The sequence below is a fragment of the Vipera ursinii genome (genome assembly GCF_947247035.1).
Source record: "Vipera ursinii genome assembly, chromosome: 7".
Taxonomy (NCBI): Eukaryota; Metazoa; Chordata; class Lepidosauria; order Squamata; family Viperidae; genus Vipera; species Vipera ursinii.
The window spans coordinates 28,864,775-28,880,497 of NC_139521.1; positions in this window are offsets into that span (position 1 = coordinate 28,864,775).

A 15,723-nucleotide genomic window follows, 5' to 3' on the forward strand; every position below is an offset into this window, starting at 1 on the left:
CATACCCAGTTAATTTTGGAGTCAATAGGTGTTAAATTTCTACAGATGGAGGAGAAATTGGAGAAATTGGAGCAGAGAATGGAAGAAAGGATGGAGCAGAAACTTAGAGAGATGAAGGTAGACATTTTGTCCTCTGTGCAAAAAGTTGCTAAATGTGTGGAGATGCTGGATGATCAAGTGCAAGACTTAATTCAAAAGAATGTTTTATTAGAAGCAAAAGTATTGGAATTGGAAGATTTAAAAGACAAAATGGACAGTGAACAGAGTTTGGCCCAATTTTACCAGATGCAGTTTGCTGTGAGAATTAGAGGCCTAAAAGAGAATATTAAGGAAGATTTAAAGCAGTTGGTTTCTGAGGCTTTTGAGGGGGTATTGAACCATCCAGCATCTGAATTAAAACAAGGTATGGACAAAGTGTTTCGTGTGAATTCGTGGATTGCTAAACAGAGAAAGTTGCCTAGAGATGTGGTGGTTTATTTTGTAAAAAGGGAAATTAGAGATGAAGTTATACAAGCTGCCTATGATACCAAAGTTATGATTGCTGGCCAACAAGTTTTGGTTCTAAAAGAAATTCCTCCAAAGATTTTAAAGAGAAGGAAGGATTTTATATTCTTGGTGCAAGAGCTTAAGCAAAGAGATATAAGGTTCAAATGGGAGATTCCAGATGGGTTGAGCTTCATGTATGATGGCAAAAGGTACTGTTTGAGTAATGTGAAGCAAGCGCACGATTTTTACAACAATGTTTTGAAACTAACCCCATCAACACTTTTGGAAGCTGCAGAGGGATCTGGAGAAGGAGAATGTCAAGAGGATGAAGATGGACAGATGGACGAGAAGGGTGCAGGAGGAGATCAAGCTGCAACTCTTTTGGATGATCTTAGAGAACAGAGGGTGACGCGTGCTGCCTTAAAACGTTCAAAAAAGACTAAAAAATAAGACCAGTAGAAATCTATGGAACTTCCACAATACATTTATAGTTAAGTGGTAGTTGTGTTTTTAAAGGTTTTGGGATACTATGTGTGGTAACAGATTTTTTTTCTAATTTGGAATTAATGGATAACTTACTATAGAGGAAGAGGAAGAAAGTTTTTTGGCTTAATGTGGGTTAATTTGGGTAAGAGCTATCTATTATAGCCTATTTTGGTTAGAGAGGTTAACAGGGATAGGTGTTTGTGATGTGTAAATGAGAGTATGTCTAGGTAATAGTGTTGTGGAAGAACATAGATGGGAATAATGCTAGTTTTCTTTTATTTTAGTTTTTTATATATATTTAGTATTATTAAGGATTGGTTTACCTTATATAAGCTAGAGAGTGATGGATTTTAGAGTTTATAATTGTTAGTATATGATTGTTTATGATTGCCTTTTAGATATATACCTTGTATTTTGCTCTGGGAAGTCGGGGGGGGGGGGGGAGGGGGGAGGAGGGGAATTAGAGGGGGGGAGGTAGGGGAGGGAGGAGGGAGAGGGGGAGGGGGGGAGGTAGGGGGGAGGTAGGGAGGGGAGGAGGGAGGGGGAAGGGGGGTTGTTAAGGGAAAATTGTATTTTATAAAACTTTTCAATAAAAAAAAAAAAAAAAAAAGAAAGTGCAGATGTTTTGGGGGGGCTATCCAGATATTGGGAGGACAATTAGAGGGTGAATTTATGCTGAAGGTTCTTATAAAACTGATTTGAAAATAATAGACACTAATATGTAACATTAAATCAAATTCTGTTTTAAATAATAAGTTTAATCTGGTGCATAATTAGAAAATAAAACTTAATTTCAGTATGATTATATCATCTAAATTGTCATAAAAGCTAAAAAAATTGTCTTTTTAAAGCAAGGGGTAGATTTTATCTAAACACATCAAAATCATTACTTCAGTGGTGTTCTAATTAATGTTGGACTTCAAATCTATCTCATTCTTGTAAAACACAGTAGGCTTAGTAAATGTGGCACCCATGAATACTGCTCTTGACATTCTGTAGCTTTTTATTCCACTGAATACATCTAATTAAAAGCTGGAATATTAATAAGCCAAGTACGAGCTCTTCTCTCCCCCTCATCCTTTTACAAAAATGTTTTTTAGCTTTGTGTGCTTCCTTTGCAAATAAAACCGATATGACATTGTGGCCTGGTTCATTGCTTGGTAGGTTAACTAATCATTTAATGTTATTGTGTATGGATATGCAAAATGTATTGTTCAAGGATGGGATATTCTGGAATTATCCCCAGTGAGTTTAGCATGTAACTATTCTGATGCTATATTATACCTGAACCTGGAATCTACTTCTTTTTTGTAACTGATCAAGGAGGGATGAAATGTGCTTAGTTCTGATTTTCAAGTTTTGGTTTCTTTGATCCTCTTCTCTGCAGTTTTTTAGTGTGAACTTCTTTTGCCATAATTGAATTACAGATAGTCCTTATTACTGCTTGTTTAATGATTTGAAGTTATGACAGCTTCAGAAAAAGACTTATGACCTGTTTTTGAAGTTATGACTGTTGCATCACCTCCATTGATTGTAATTTGGGTGCTTGGCAATTGGCTCACATATACAATGGTTGCAGTGTCTTGCAAATACGTGATCATGATTTGAGACCTTCCCAGCCGGTTTCCAACATGTAGTCAACTGGAGAAGCCAGATTTGCTTAACTGCTGGGGTGATTTGCTTAACAATCAGTAAAAATGGTCATAAAGTCAGGTCTGGTCACATGATGACATTAAACGATTGTATTGCTTAGAAACCCAAATTCTGGTTGCAATCATGTTGAATACTACTTATATATCTTTTATTTTTTAATTGTAAGCTCATTTCATTGCTTACAGCACTTCATGGGTTAAAGTTCTTGAACAGGGGTCGGCAACCTGAAAAAGCAGAAGAGCCACTCGGAACTGGTTCCATCAGGCACACAAAAAAGTGGGAGCCGCAAAAACTGCACACGCATGCGTCCATGCACACGTATGCGCAAAAAACAAAATGTTTTGCACATGCACAAAACGGCACCTGTGTGGCGACGGGTCTCCCTGGCAACAGGCGCCTTCAGCCCGGGCGCTGCCGGGGCCACCCCCGGGACCTCCAAACCGCCACCCATTTGGAGAGGTGTGCACACAGCTCTCCAAACCTTCCCACTCTCCAAACGGCCGGCGGCACCACCTGTTTGCAGACCTGCCACCGCCCGTTTGGGCAGCGGTAGGTCTGCAAGCTGCCGTAGTCCATTTGCAGAGTTGCCGCCTTCAGAGTTGCTGCAAACAGGCCGCAGCAGCTTTCCCAAAGGGCGGCGCCACCACCCGTTCCGAGAGGTACGTGCACAGCGCCACCTGTTTGCAGACCTGCTGCCGCCGGTTTGGAAAGCTGCCGCGGCCTGTTTGCAGGCTTGCCGCCTTTGGATCAAGGTGGCAGTTCTGCAAACGGGCCGCGGCAGCTTTCCCAAAGGGCGGCGCCACCGCCCGTTCCGAGAGGTGCGCGCGCAGCTCTCCAAACTTTGGAGAGGTGTGTGCGTACCTCCACCGAAACGGGTGGCAGCGCCACCCGTTTCCAGACCTGCTGCAGCCGGTTTGGAAAGCTGCCGCGCCCAGTTTGCAGACCTTTTACAAAGTTGCCATGTGCTGTATATGAATACTTATCTTTGAACAATATCTTCAGCTTTTTGGAATCTCAAACTTCAATCAACTCCTGTGGGAACTCTTCCCACGTATTTCTTATGTCAGCAGAAAACTGTGATGGAAAGATATATAACAGGAAACTAACTAGGAATAGCTGTCTCTGCACCAGCTCAAACAGAAAACAGTCTGAAAAGAATTTTGACATTTTTAGGTATCCTAAAAATTAAAAATATAGAATCTTCTTTTGCATAGAAACACTACTTTGAAAAATTGCAAGCCCTGTTTTGGCACAGCATTACATTAAATGTATATCCAGTAAGGAGGGAAGGAAGCTTTGGGGAACCCACATGATCTGCCTATTTCAGCTTTCCTTTGCTTTACAGACCTGCAAAAGCTATGAATGCGACTACTGCTTGTAAAGTTTCTTTTTCATCACCACTATAACTTCAGGACCACTTCAGTGCTCTTCGGGACCACTTTTTCAATCAGAACTCATCCATTTAGTGCAGGGGTGAGGAACTATGGTCTTTTTATGACTTTTGGACTTCAACTCCCAGAATTCGTGAGCCAGCCATGCTGGCTCAGGAATTCTAGGAATTGAAGTCCACAAGTCATAAAGGGGTCATAGTTCCCCCACCTCTGGTTTAGTGCAATTAGTGCAGTTTAGATTAAGCAATAATCTAATTGGAAAAGCAGGCTGGATTATTGCTTTATCCAAATCTATATAATTTTATTTTTCAAAGTTTATCTAAATTTGGAGTCAAGATGATCTTGGCAGAGGTATGCAGGAACTGCGCTTAAGCAAAAGGGGCTGATAAAGTCCAGAACAGTGATAACATTCAGAGTAGCTCAGACTGTCACCTTCCTGATGCACTGAACTGTAAGGAAGAAGAAGTACAGAATAATACTTTCAAGACTGTTATTAAAGCCAATCTCAATAAAAAGTTTTAGCCTTCCTGTAGTTTATTTTTCTTGTCTAGTCCATCTAGTGGACTACATAGTTAGCTGAGATACATCTCAATTAAAATCAATGACAATTACGTCTGAATAGATAGATATTGATCTGCAGATTTTAGAGTTGTTGACATAAACTATTAAGCTTGTGACCAAAAGTTTCATATAATTTTAACAAAGAATATACAAAGTCCATTTTTCATATTATGTACAATAATCAGACAGACCCATCAAGCTAACAATAAATATAAATGTCCCCTGGCTAACTAGAAAGTATAGAAAAGTTATAGATTAAAACAGCTTGACAGCTGTGCTTACCAAAAAATGAAACGCTCTATCTTGAGTTTATATATCTATGCTAAATTTTCATTATATCTTACAGCACAGAATGATTGGAAATCTTAATGCCTTTGTGCTTTTAGTAAGGATATCAGAGCATCAAAAAGCCTGGGAACATTAGGTTATCTAGAGGACATATTTGCAAAAGAAAAACAGATTAACAATCATGCTACATTTAGATTTGTTTTTCTGCAATCAATTTGAAAGGGATAAAGAAAGTAAATATGATAAACATATGACAGAAAGAGACTTAAAATAGATATAAAGTGATAAAGACCTATGAATCTTGGATTTACATTGAAGAACAGTTCATTTTAATCTCCGAATAAGAAGCTAGACACATTACCAAATACAAACCTCTTCTTTTTCCTGAAAAAAGCATGCAGGATATGTTTCTTCTCTCTCAGCAATCAATCAATCTAATATTTATTACAGTCACTGACCAACATAAGAGTGGAATACAAATATTTTTAAAAGCTAAAACATATAAAATATTGTCTCTCAACATCATTTGAACCCTGAGAAATGATGCTGATTAGTGCACTGAAACACAATTGTAGTGTAAAAACGATTACATCGTTCTTGGGCATCATCTCCAAAAGAGCACAGAAGAAAAGAATTCAAGAGGCAATCACATTCATGGTACAAAGTTAATATTTATATAGTCAATCATACTGTGATATAAATCTTATTAGTCTTGTTTAAAAGAGTGTTTGAAACACATGAATGATTCCTTGTCCTTGGGGAAAAAACCCTAGGATAAATATATCCTAGGTTTCAGGGTCTGTTCTAGACACATTTGTGAAAGGCTGTTAAGAATTACCTGTGACAAATGAAAACCACATTGACATCACTGCCTGCAGTTTCCACATATTAACAGAGAAAGAATTCAGTTCACGGGTGTCGCACTAGCCGTGTCACATGATGTATTGGGACTTATGATGTATTGGGATCACCTGCTGCCAGCATCAACTTCCCTCCGCCCTGTGCGTTCCCACAGAGAGGGCCTCCTCAGGGTGCCACCTGTCAGAGAATGTCGTCTGGTGGCCCCCAGGGGGAGGTCCTTCTCTGTGGGTGCCCCGGATTTATGGAATCGGTTGCCGGTCGAGCTCCGGATGGCACCCGACCTTTGCTCCTTCCGACGCGATCTGAAGACACACTTATTCGAACAAGCCGGCCTGGCCTGATGGGGGGGATGGGTTTGGGATTTTATTGTTGTTTTTTAATATATGTATTTACTGTTTTAGTTTGGGCATTGTATTTAATTCCTTTTTAACTTTTGTATTTTTGTATTTTTATATACTTGCCCTGTTCACCGACCTGAGTCCTTCGGGAGAAGGGCGGTATATAAATAAAATTATTAATTAATTAATTAATTAATTTGCATTGCTGGAACTGGGATGGGCATGGCCTCTGCATGATGCAACCGGTCCACAGACCAGCAGTTTGATGCCTCTGAACAAACTAATGATGGTTTAAAAACAACTAGGGCATTTGTAGCAATGATCATTGGTTTTAAAATGATTAACATATCTGGGAGCTTTATTGTGTGTTACCCACATTCCATGCATGTACTGTAAGAAGAGACAAGTTTACAGTCAGTTAAAGAATATTATTTTGAAGCCAGTATTCATCTCTGTGGACCCCCTGTGGAACCAAGGAAACATATTGTAAACATACAGAAACAACAATAACTGGAATTCTAATAAACCAAAGAACAACATGCTGTTGCTGAACAGTCAACTCTTGAAAATAATATGTTGTCTGTTTTGTATTGCATTTGGTTGCTTTGGATTTCTTTGGTGGCCACTTGAAATCTAAACAGAATATTGCTATCATGTGTCCTTTCCTAGTAATATGGTCAGCATCTTTTAATATCTGCTCTCAAAGTATTGACTTATACAGACCATTATGCTCCGCTTCCCCAGACAAACTCATAGAAAGGTAGATTTCTGACTGAGATTTACAAAAACTTCCTAACCATAAGAAGAATATAGAAGAACCATTATCTATGTATGTGCTGGATCCTTTTCATTACCTGAGTTGAAACAAAGACAATTTATAGCAGGGAGTGACTTTGTTTACTAAATGATTTCTTCCAAATCTTAAGAGTCTAAAAGCTCTATCTATAGATTAGAAATGGATAGGGAACCTGAAGCCTTGCCTAGCCCCAGCAAGGTAGCCAGACCAATGTCAACAGATTGTGAATTGTAGTTTAAAAACCTTTCTGGAGGATCAAGTTGCCTAATCCTTGAGTTAGCAACATATATCAAAAAGTGAGTCTGCCCAATGGGAAAAGACTCAGGCAGTAGGCAATTATGTTAATTTTTGGCACTAGCTGTTAATAGATCAACAAGAATCTATTTTTAATATTAGCATAATTGTAACAATAAATATATAGAAGAATTTACATAGCATGCAACTCTTAAGTCTTTACTGCCATACACAACCTTTAAATGGATCTCTACAAGTATAAAACTGACTACATACCACCATAGGAAACTGAGTTTTTGTCTTTCTATAATCTCAAATGCAGTAAACCCCATGAGGAGCATCTTTAACTGGCATATAGCTTTTTCATATTTAAACAAATTTGCTTATGGCATACAGTTATGCTGGTCTAGCTCATATTTTTGAACTTTCAATTTCCATTTTTAATATTAGCATAATTGTAACAATAAATATATAGAAGAATTTACATAGCATGCAACTCTTAAGTCTTTACTGCCATACACAACCTTTAAATGGGTCTCTACAAGTATAAAAGTTAATACATACCGCCATAGGAAACTGAGTTTTTGTCTTTCTATAATCTCAAATGCAGTAAACCCCATGAGGAGCATCTTTAACTGGCATAGCTTTTTCATATTTAAACAAATTTGCTTGTGGCATACAGTTATGCTGGTCTAGCTCATATTTTTGTACTTTCTGGAATAAAACAATCATCAGAATTAAAAACAAGTATGGATTGGCAGTTTAAAACAGATGTTGACCAAGTGTAGGAATGAGAAAGGCATACAGTAAGTGCAACTTAGACAACAATTGTGAGCATTAGATTTCAGGATGTTAACAATTGAGAGATGGAAGCATTTACAGCTAAAGCCACAAAATCCTTTTAGGTGGATGATATAGCAATTCATCTTTATTGGGCTTCTAGGAGCTGATTGAAAAAAAAGAGGTGAATATAATGACTATAGCATATTAATAGTCAATTGTGGTTTGCTTTGAAAAAAGAAAAGGCACAGGATTGAGGAAAATACATATTTAAAAAGCTTTTTGTTGTAATTAGCATGGTACCACTGGCAGTTTTAAAGGGTTTTGTTACACCTCTTATTTATCTCATTTACTGGAAGGTTTCATTAGATGTTTTTAGGCAAAACGTCTACAAAGTTACCAAGCTCAAAATAAGCGAGGATCCTTTTTAATAGTTCAGGATGAAAGGAGAACTTTGGGAGATTCCTTTGCATAATACTAATATTGCTCATTGGCCGATCTCAATAATTAAGCAGTGTCAACCTGCTTAATTAATATATCCTGTGTAGGATAAATGATCTCTTCCTAAATACTCCTTTCTAAATGACTTCAAATTGTAATGTATTATCCTGTTGAACTGAACAACTATTACAAGAAAATGGTGAGGGCAGAGGGACAAGAGAGGAAGACGATTTGTATATATTTCTTAATTATGTTAAAGATGTCATATATGTTTGAGAACTTAGCATGTGTTATAGCTGAATGGTAATGCGTGTATATTCCATGTACAGAATGGCCCAGATTTAAGGCTTCTGGCTGAAAATTTTGCGACACACTTCTAATTAATACAGACATTAAGTTATAGAGGGTGACATGCAAACTTTATTACTCAACTTGTTGACCCTGGTGCCTTTCCAACCACATTTGCCTAAAGTCAGTGAACAAGTACATTGTAAAGTGTAGAATACTTTGCAATGTAAGCCTTAAAATAGGCCTAATACTGACTTTAAAAAAAAGAATAACCTTAGGACTACTCCCTAACAAAAAACTTAGCAATTAAAGTCTTTGCTATGGAGAGGACAGACACATCAAAACCATCTGTGCGCTATTAAAACTTATCATTAACTGGGCAAAGAGTGAATCAGAGGGTAACAATTTTTGAAACAAGGTACCTCCAATGGTCTACATAATGTGTACAAAATTCAGGATCCATGACTTCTTGGGGAATGAAAATTGGGAAAGCTGTGGCTGCCTCAGGCTGCTGCTGTGGTCAGCTGCTACTTTGGACATGTGATAGTTTCCCTACCACTCTCATAATCCCTTCCTCTGCCACCGATCAGCAAGGAATTGACTCATCATGTGACTCTAAAAGAAGCAACCAGTAGACTGGTCCTTCCCTAGCCCTCCGGAAGTCATGTGATCCACAAAGGAGCCATGGTGGCTTAGTAGTTAAAATGCTGGCTAATTCTGTCCACTGCCAGGAGTTCGAGTCTGAGTCTTAAGGTTGACTCAGCCTTCCATCCTTCTGAGATTGGTAAAATGAGGACCCAGATTGTTGGGAAGAATATGCTACCTCTGTAAACTGCTTAGAGAGTACTGTAAAGCACTATGAAGCAGTATATAAGTATAAGTGCTATTGCTATTTTTAAACTGACAGCTTCCTGCAACTCAATGGAGAAGCTGACAAAAATTCACATGATAAAAAAATAATTAAATTGTCATCAGCATAATTATGCCATATGGAATGAAACAGGGAAATATGATAATCAAGAGCTGACACCAAATATTATCAGAATGTGGTACAAGAAAGAGATATGAACAAACAAAGGATGAAAGACCTATGTCATGGTTCTGACAGAGATGAATAAAGCAGAACTCCAAGGCTTGCAAATTCCTCAAAGAACATGTTTATTAGTTATACAGTATTGGCACATCAAAAGTGAAACCAAGTCTGGAGACACACGTAACAATTCCCCACACAAAGTTTAAAAAATCCCATCCCTAAAATTATACAAGCAACTACATTCCCCAATACATCTTCTTGGGCTTTTTACGTAATGCCCAGCAGACCCTGGGGCAAAAGATTATTTTGACTAGCGTAGCACCTGGGCAACCCCCTTCCCTCCATTCTATGTGGCAATCGAAAATGAATAGGAAAAATGGCTGCAGCCATGCTCATTTGTCGAGTTGGCAGTCTTCCCCTCTCAGAAAGAGTCTCCTGTAGGAGAAACAAAAAAGCAGATTAATTATTCCCTTGAGGCTTGTGAGGGTATTTATTGTAAAACTTTTTAATTAATTTATCTGCTTTCACATTAGTTTATTTCACCCATGTAGCTTCTGAAATGGGATAGCCTTTTCACTGAATGAGGTACTGTAACAGCTAAAGTGAAAGCAGTACTAGAGTGGCAGCCCCCATGAACCTGAAAGCAACTCCAGAGCTTCTTGGGATTTGCTAATTTCTACCAGCAATTCATCCCCTTTTTTGCCAAAATTGCCTTGCTACTGACCGAGCTGTTAAAAATGGGAAAGAATGGTGGGAAGCCGTGACCCTGCCATCTACTCCCATGGTCCATAGAATGCCAAACTGCTTTTGAGAATTTAAAAAGACTGTTTGCAGCTGAACTCATTCTCAAACATCCCAATCCTGAGAAACAATTTACCATTCAAGCTGATGCCAGTGATGCAGCTGTGGTGGCTGTTCTTTTGCAAAAGAATGACAGTGGAGATTTACAGCCCTGCACTTACACCTCCAAAAAGTTAACAGACACTGAACAAAGGTGGGCAGTTTGGGAGAAAGAGGCTTTCTCTGTGAGATGGGCTCTACTTACTTGGCGTCATTTTCTTGAAGGGAACGACTTGCCTTTTGAAGCATGGACTGATCACAAAAATCTAGAGGCACTAAAAACCCCTCACAAATTATCCCCTAAGCAAGTCAGATGGGTGCAGTACTTTAACCGTTTCAACTTTATGTTAAAATACATCCCGGGAGGAACAAATTTCCTAGCAGATGCCCTATCCAGATTTTCCCAATACAAAAACCATCGAGAAGAGATCTCTGTTATTCTGCAATCAGAGTTGATTTTTCAGGTAAAAACAGGGGTCCCATTGCAGGTGAAATTAACTGAACCTGACAACCCAATTACTAAGAGACTAAAGGAGGAATTGAAAATCGATCCCTGGTTCTTAGCAAATAAAACCATACTGACTTGTCAGGACGGGTTAGCTTGGAAAGGTTTGAAACTGTATGTACCAGAGACTCTTAGAGTTCAGGCTCTCCAATGCAGCCATGATAGCAAACAAGCGGGTCACTTTGGCTATCTAAAAACTTTACATTTGATTTGGCGGCAGTTTTGGTGGCCAGGACTGAAGAAGGATATTGAAAATTATGTAAAAAGCTGTGCAACTTGTGCAACCATGAAAAAACATCCAGGGAAACCCCCTGGATTATTACAGTAAGTCACAGACCCTTCCCAGCTTTGGGAAGAGATAGCCATGGACTTTATTGTAGAATTACTGGAAAGTAGGGGAAATACGGTAATATGGATTGTAATAGACCTTTTTTCTAAAGAAGCTCATTTCATTGCCTGCACTGGTCTCACCTCCACAAAGAAGTTGGCAAGAATGTTTCTCAAGCATATCTACCAACTCCATGGAGCTCCGAAACAGATTATATCAGATAGGTGGGTGCAATTCACTGCCAGGTTTTGGAAAAACTTTCTGAAGCTTATCAGGTCCACAAAGGGACTGTCATCAACTTTTCATCCATCTACTAATGGAGCCTCTGAAAATGCTAATGCAATGGTGGAGCAATATACAGGTAGTCCCCAAGATATGAGCCTAATAGAGCCTGCCCATTAGACTTGTAATTGTCAAATGAATCAGACTCCATATTACAACATTTTAAAATCAAACTAATTAATTGAATCAAATGTGTCGTTAAATGAACAAAGATTTGATTTACTATTTCCTCCAATGGCTGCCTGAAATGAGAATCTTTTCTTGCCACTGCTGCAGGCTGTTTCCAGCTGCAAATCAGCTGTTTCTGGTTTCAATAACCACAGTACTTGTAAACTACCTCCCAAGAAGGGAGTAGGCTTTTTTTTAAAGCCATTTGTTGCTAGGCAGCTCAAGCTTCTTCAGAGGGGGGTGGAGTATTCTAGATTGCAGCTGCCACTAAACTCCAGAAGTTACAGAAATCTCCGATTGCTTTAAAACACACACACACACACACACACACACACACACACACACACACACAAACACTTGCCAGCCATTAGCTTAAGCGTCTCCAGCCAGGCATGCACAGGGAGATGAGGTGGAATTTACAAAATTGTTGGCTTGCAACAGTAATTGAGATGGAATGGGCATTTAGGTCATCTAGTCTAACCCACTGCTATCACAAGAGAGTACAGTACTGCATTTCTGATAAATGCCTATTCAGACTCTTCTTAAAAGCCTCCAGTGAGAGAATGCCCACAACTTCTGGAGGCAATTTAAATTTAAAAACTTTAAAACAACAACAAGAAAACACTGCTCCTTCTCAGGACAAGCCTCTCCAGCCAAAATCCAAAATGGGATGCGTGGGAGAATTTCCTTACAGGAAGTGTTAGCAGAATCTATGGTGCGTCTATGCTATGGAAAGTAGCAGCAGCAGCCACATGCTATAAGATTCAGGCAAATGCTAACAATCAATCTTGTAAAATACTGTACTAACAAAACAATAAAAGCAGAGCAATTCCCAGAGTAATTACAATGTAGTACAGTACTATAGAGTAACAAAAAATATTTTAAAATACTTACAGAAGTAATTCTAGCTTTCTGCAAGCCCAGTCCTCAAGCCTAGCAAGCAGCAAATCTTCCACACACAGCTCCAGGAAAACAAAAACAAATGGTCCTGCCGGCTGCAAAAATCTTGATTGGCCATGTGACCAGGCACAACCCCCCCCCCACTTCTGGCTTCTTGTATGCCCAAAGAGGCCCAGGCAAGTCACAGAATTAAAATGGCCACTGCAGCAGCTGAGACTGAATCCAAGTGGCTACAGAGGCCTGTTTTTTATCACAATTTTGAATTTTTAGTGTAAGTACCTGTTATGTATTGGGCTCACTTGTAATACCACTTGGTTAGCTGGAGCAGCTAATGGCTCTCCAGCAACCCAGACTCCAGGTCTCCAGTGCTGCTATTGGCTGCCCCTAGGCAGTAATGGTTGCTTTAAGCCTATTGGCTGCCGCCTAGGGGCTAGGCTATAAATTGCTGCTAGTTGCAGCCCAATTCTCAGTTCAGATTCTGCAAGCAATAAACCATGAGCTTTGCTGAACTCACTTGTCTTGTCTTCTTTCCTGCGCGAAGAACCCGCTACATAACACTGGCGATGAAGGTGGGATCCTGTTTCCCAAAAAGAGCTGAAGTCCACTAGGGGAGAGGCAGCTCACGCCTGGAGGGAAAAGGCATTTTTGCCCCCCCTATGATCAGCTAGCAAGTCATGCTAGCAACCACGTGCTCATTCCCTGGGCCTTGGGAGGCAGGATTGAAAACCGCAGGAACCAGCCAAAGACAAAAAGCTGAAGGTTGGAAGACTTCACGAATTCAACATCAAGCACCCAGAGGGATGGCCTGCCTACTTGTCCCAGGTAGAAAACTACCTCCGGGCAAACCAAATCACAGAAGATGGGCTGAAGGCCACCATGCTGCTCTGCTTGTATGGCCCAGCCACCTTCGACCTGGCCGAAAACCTCTTCGCTCCAACTCCGCTAGACTCGATTTCCTACACGGACCTAAAGAAGAAGCTGGCTGAACATTTCCAGCCAAAGATGTCAGATATTGCCTGGCGCTTCACATTTGAGCAGCAAGTGCAGCAACCCGGCGAAACAGCCTCAGAATTCATTGCGGCCTTGAGGTAGGCCACACGCCTCTGTAAATTCTTAAACTTTGAAGAGAGACTGTGAGACCGGCTCGTCTGCGGCCTGAGGAACCGAATGCTCCAACAGAGACTTTTTGCCAGACTGAACTTAACATTCTCAGAAGCTCAAAATGAAGTTATGGCAGACGAAGCCACCAGGGGTGCAGTCGAAACAGTCCAGTCCGCCAAGACAACGAAACACGAAGAAACAGTCCACCATGAGGATGCCAAACACTTAGAGGAATCTTTGGAGGAAGAAGATCCTGAAGTCAACAAGCTTCACAAGCAAACCAACACGCAGCAACACAGCAGCAAACAGCAAGAGAACACTTACAAGGCAGTTCTCTTACCTAGATGTAAAGGGTGCGGCAACCATTTTCACGCCGATTGCAGATTCCAGTCAGCCACGTGCGGCAAAACAGGCCACACTGCAGCAGTTTGCAGGGCTTGCCAGAGGGACTGGCCGCCCAAACACCAGTCGGAAGATCTGACCAGGAGAGGTACCGGGACCCAGGGTCCATTCAGGTCCTGTATGGACAGAATCCCAACAGAGGTTTGTGGTCAATAAAGACTGTGAAGTCCCTGCCATATAAATAGTCATGGATTTTTTTTATTCCAGCAACAATGGCTAGGGCCTCTTTGTCAATTTGAGCGTAGTTACGTTCAGCAGAGGACAGTGTACTCGAATAAAATGCTATGGAGACCTGTGTTCCATTCTTTTCTAAATGACTCAAAACTGCCCCCACCCCATAAGGAGATGCATCACATGCTAAACAGACTGGTTTAGACTCTCTAAAATGAGTTACAGTGGATTTATCTGACAAGAGTGCCTTTAAATCCTGGAAGCTTTTTTCATGAATGCCGGTCCATTTCCCTGGAGCTTTCTTATCTAAAAGCTGTGGCCTTATCAACCAGCAACTGGGACAGGGTAAGCGTGTTGCTTAAGCTGCAAACCTTTCGTCAGTTTGCGAGGACTTTGCAGATGTTTTTGATTCAGCCCTAGGAACATACACAGGCCCTCCTATCTCATTCAAGCTAGACCCAATGTAGTTCCCATTAGGGTTAAGCCACGAAGGGTTCCTTTTGCCCTCAAGCATAAAATTGACTCAGAAATAGACAAGCTTGTAGAACAGGGCGTTTTACAACCAGTTGACGGTGGGGAGTGGGAAACTCCTATAGTCACCCCACTGAAGGCCAACGGGGAAATTAGGATTTGTACAGACTATAAATGTACAATCAATAATTTAAGCAACACGCTTAAGCAACACGCTTACCCTGTCCCAGTTGCTGGTTGATAAGGCCACAGCTGTGGCTCAGACGATGGTGACTCATAGGGGGGCTTTCAAAGTAAAGCTTTTACAATTTGGAGTCAGCATTGCCCCAGGCATTTTCCAGGGGATCATGGAACGCACACTTAAAGCCATTCAGGCCATCTGCCCTTATTTTGATGATGTTCTTATTGCTGGGGAATCTACAGAAGTGTTAGCCAGCAGGCTCAGGGCTGTCTTACAGAGGCTTTGCAAAGCAGGCCTCAAGTTAAAAAAGAGCAAATGTAGTATTGGGGTCCCTTCAACAGAATTTCTGGGATTTCGAATTGACGCTAACAGTATTCACCCTGCTGAATCCAAAGTGAAGGCCATTAAAATGGCTCCTAGTCCTAAATCCAAAGGAGAGCTACAAGCATTCTTGGGCCTCCTCAATTTCTACCATGCCTTTCTGCCTAACAAGGCCGCATTGGCAGAGCCTCTTCACATGCTCTTAGATAAGAAAGCTCCAGGGAAATGGACCGGCATTCATGAAACAAGCTTCCAGGATTTAAAGGCACTCTTGTCAGATAAATCCACTGTAACTCATTTTAGAGAGTCTAAACCAGTCTGTTTAGCATGTGATGCATCTCCTTATGGGGTGGGGGCAGTTTTGAGTCATTTAGAAAAGAATGGAACACAGGTCTCTATAGCATTTTATTCGAGTAC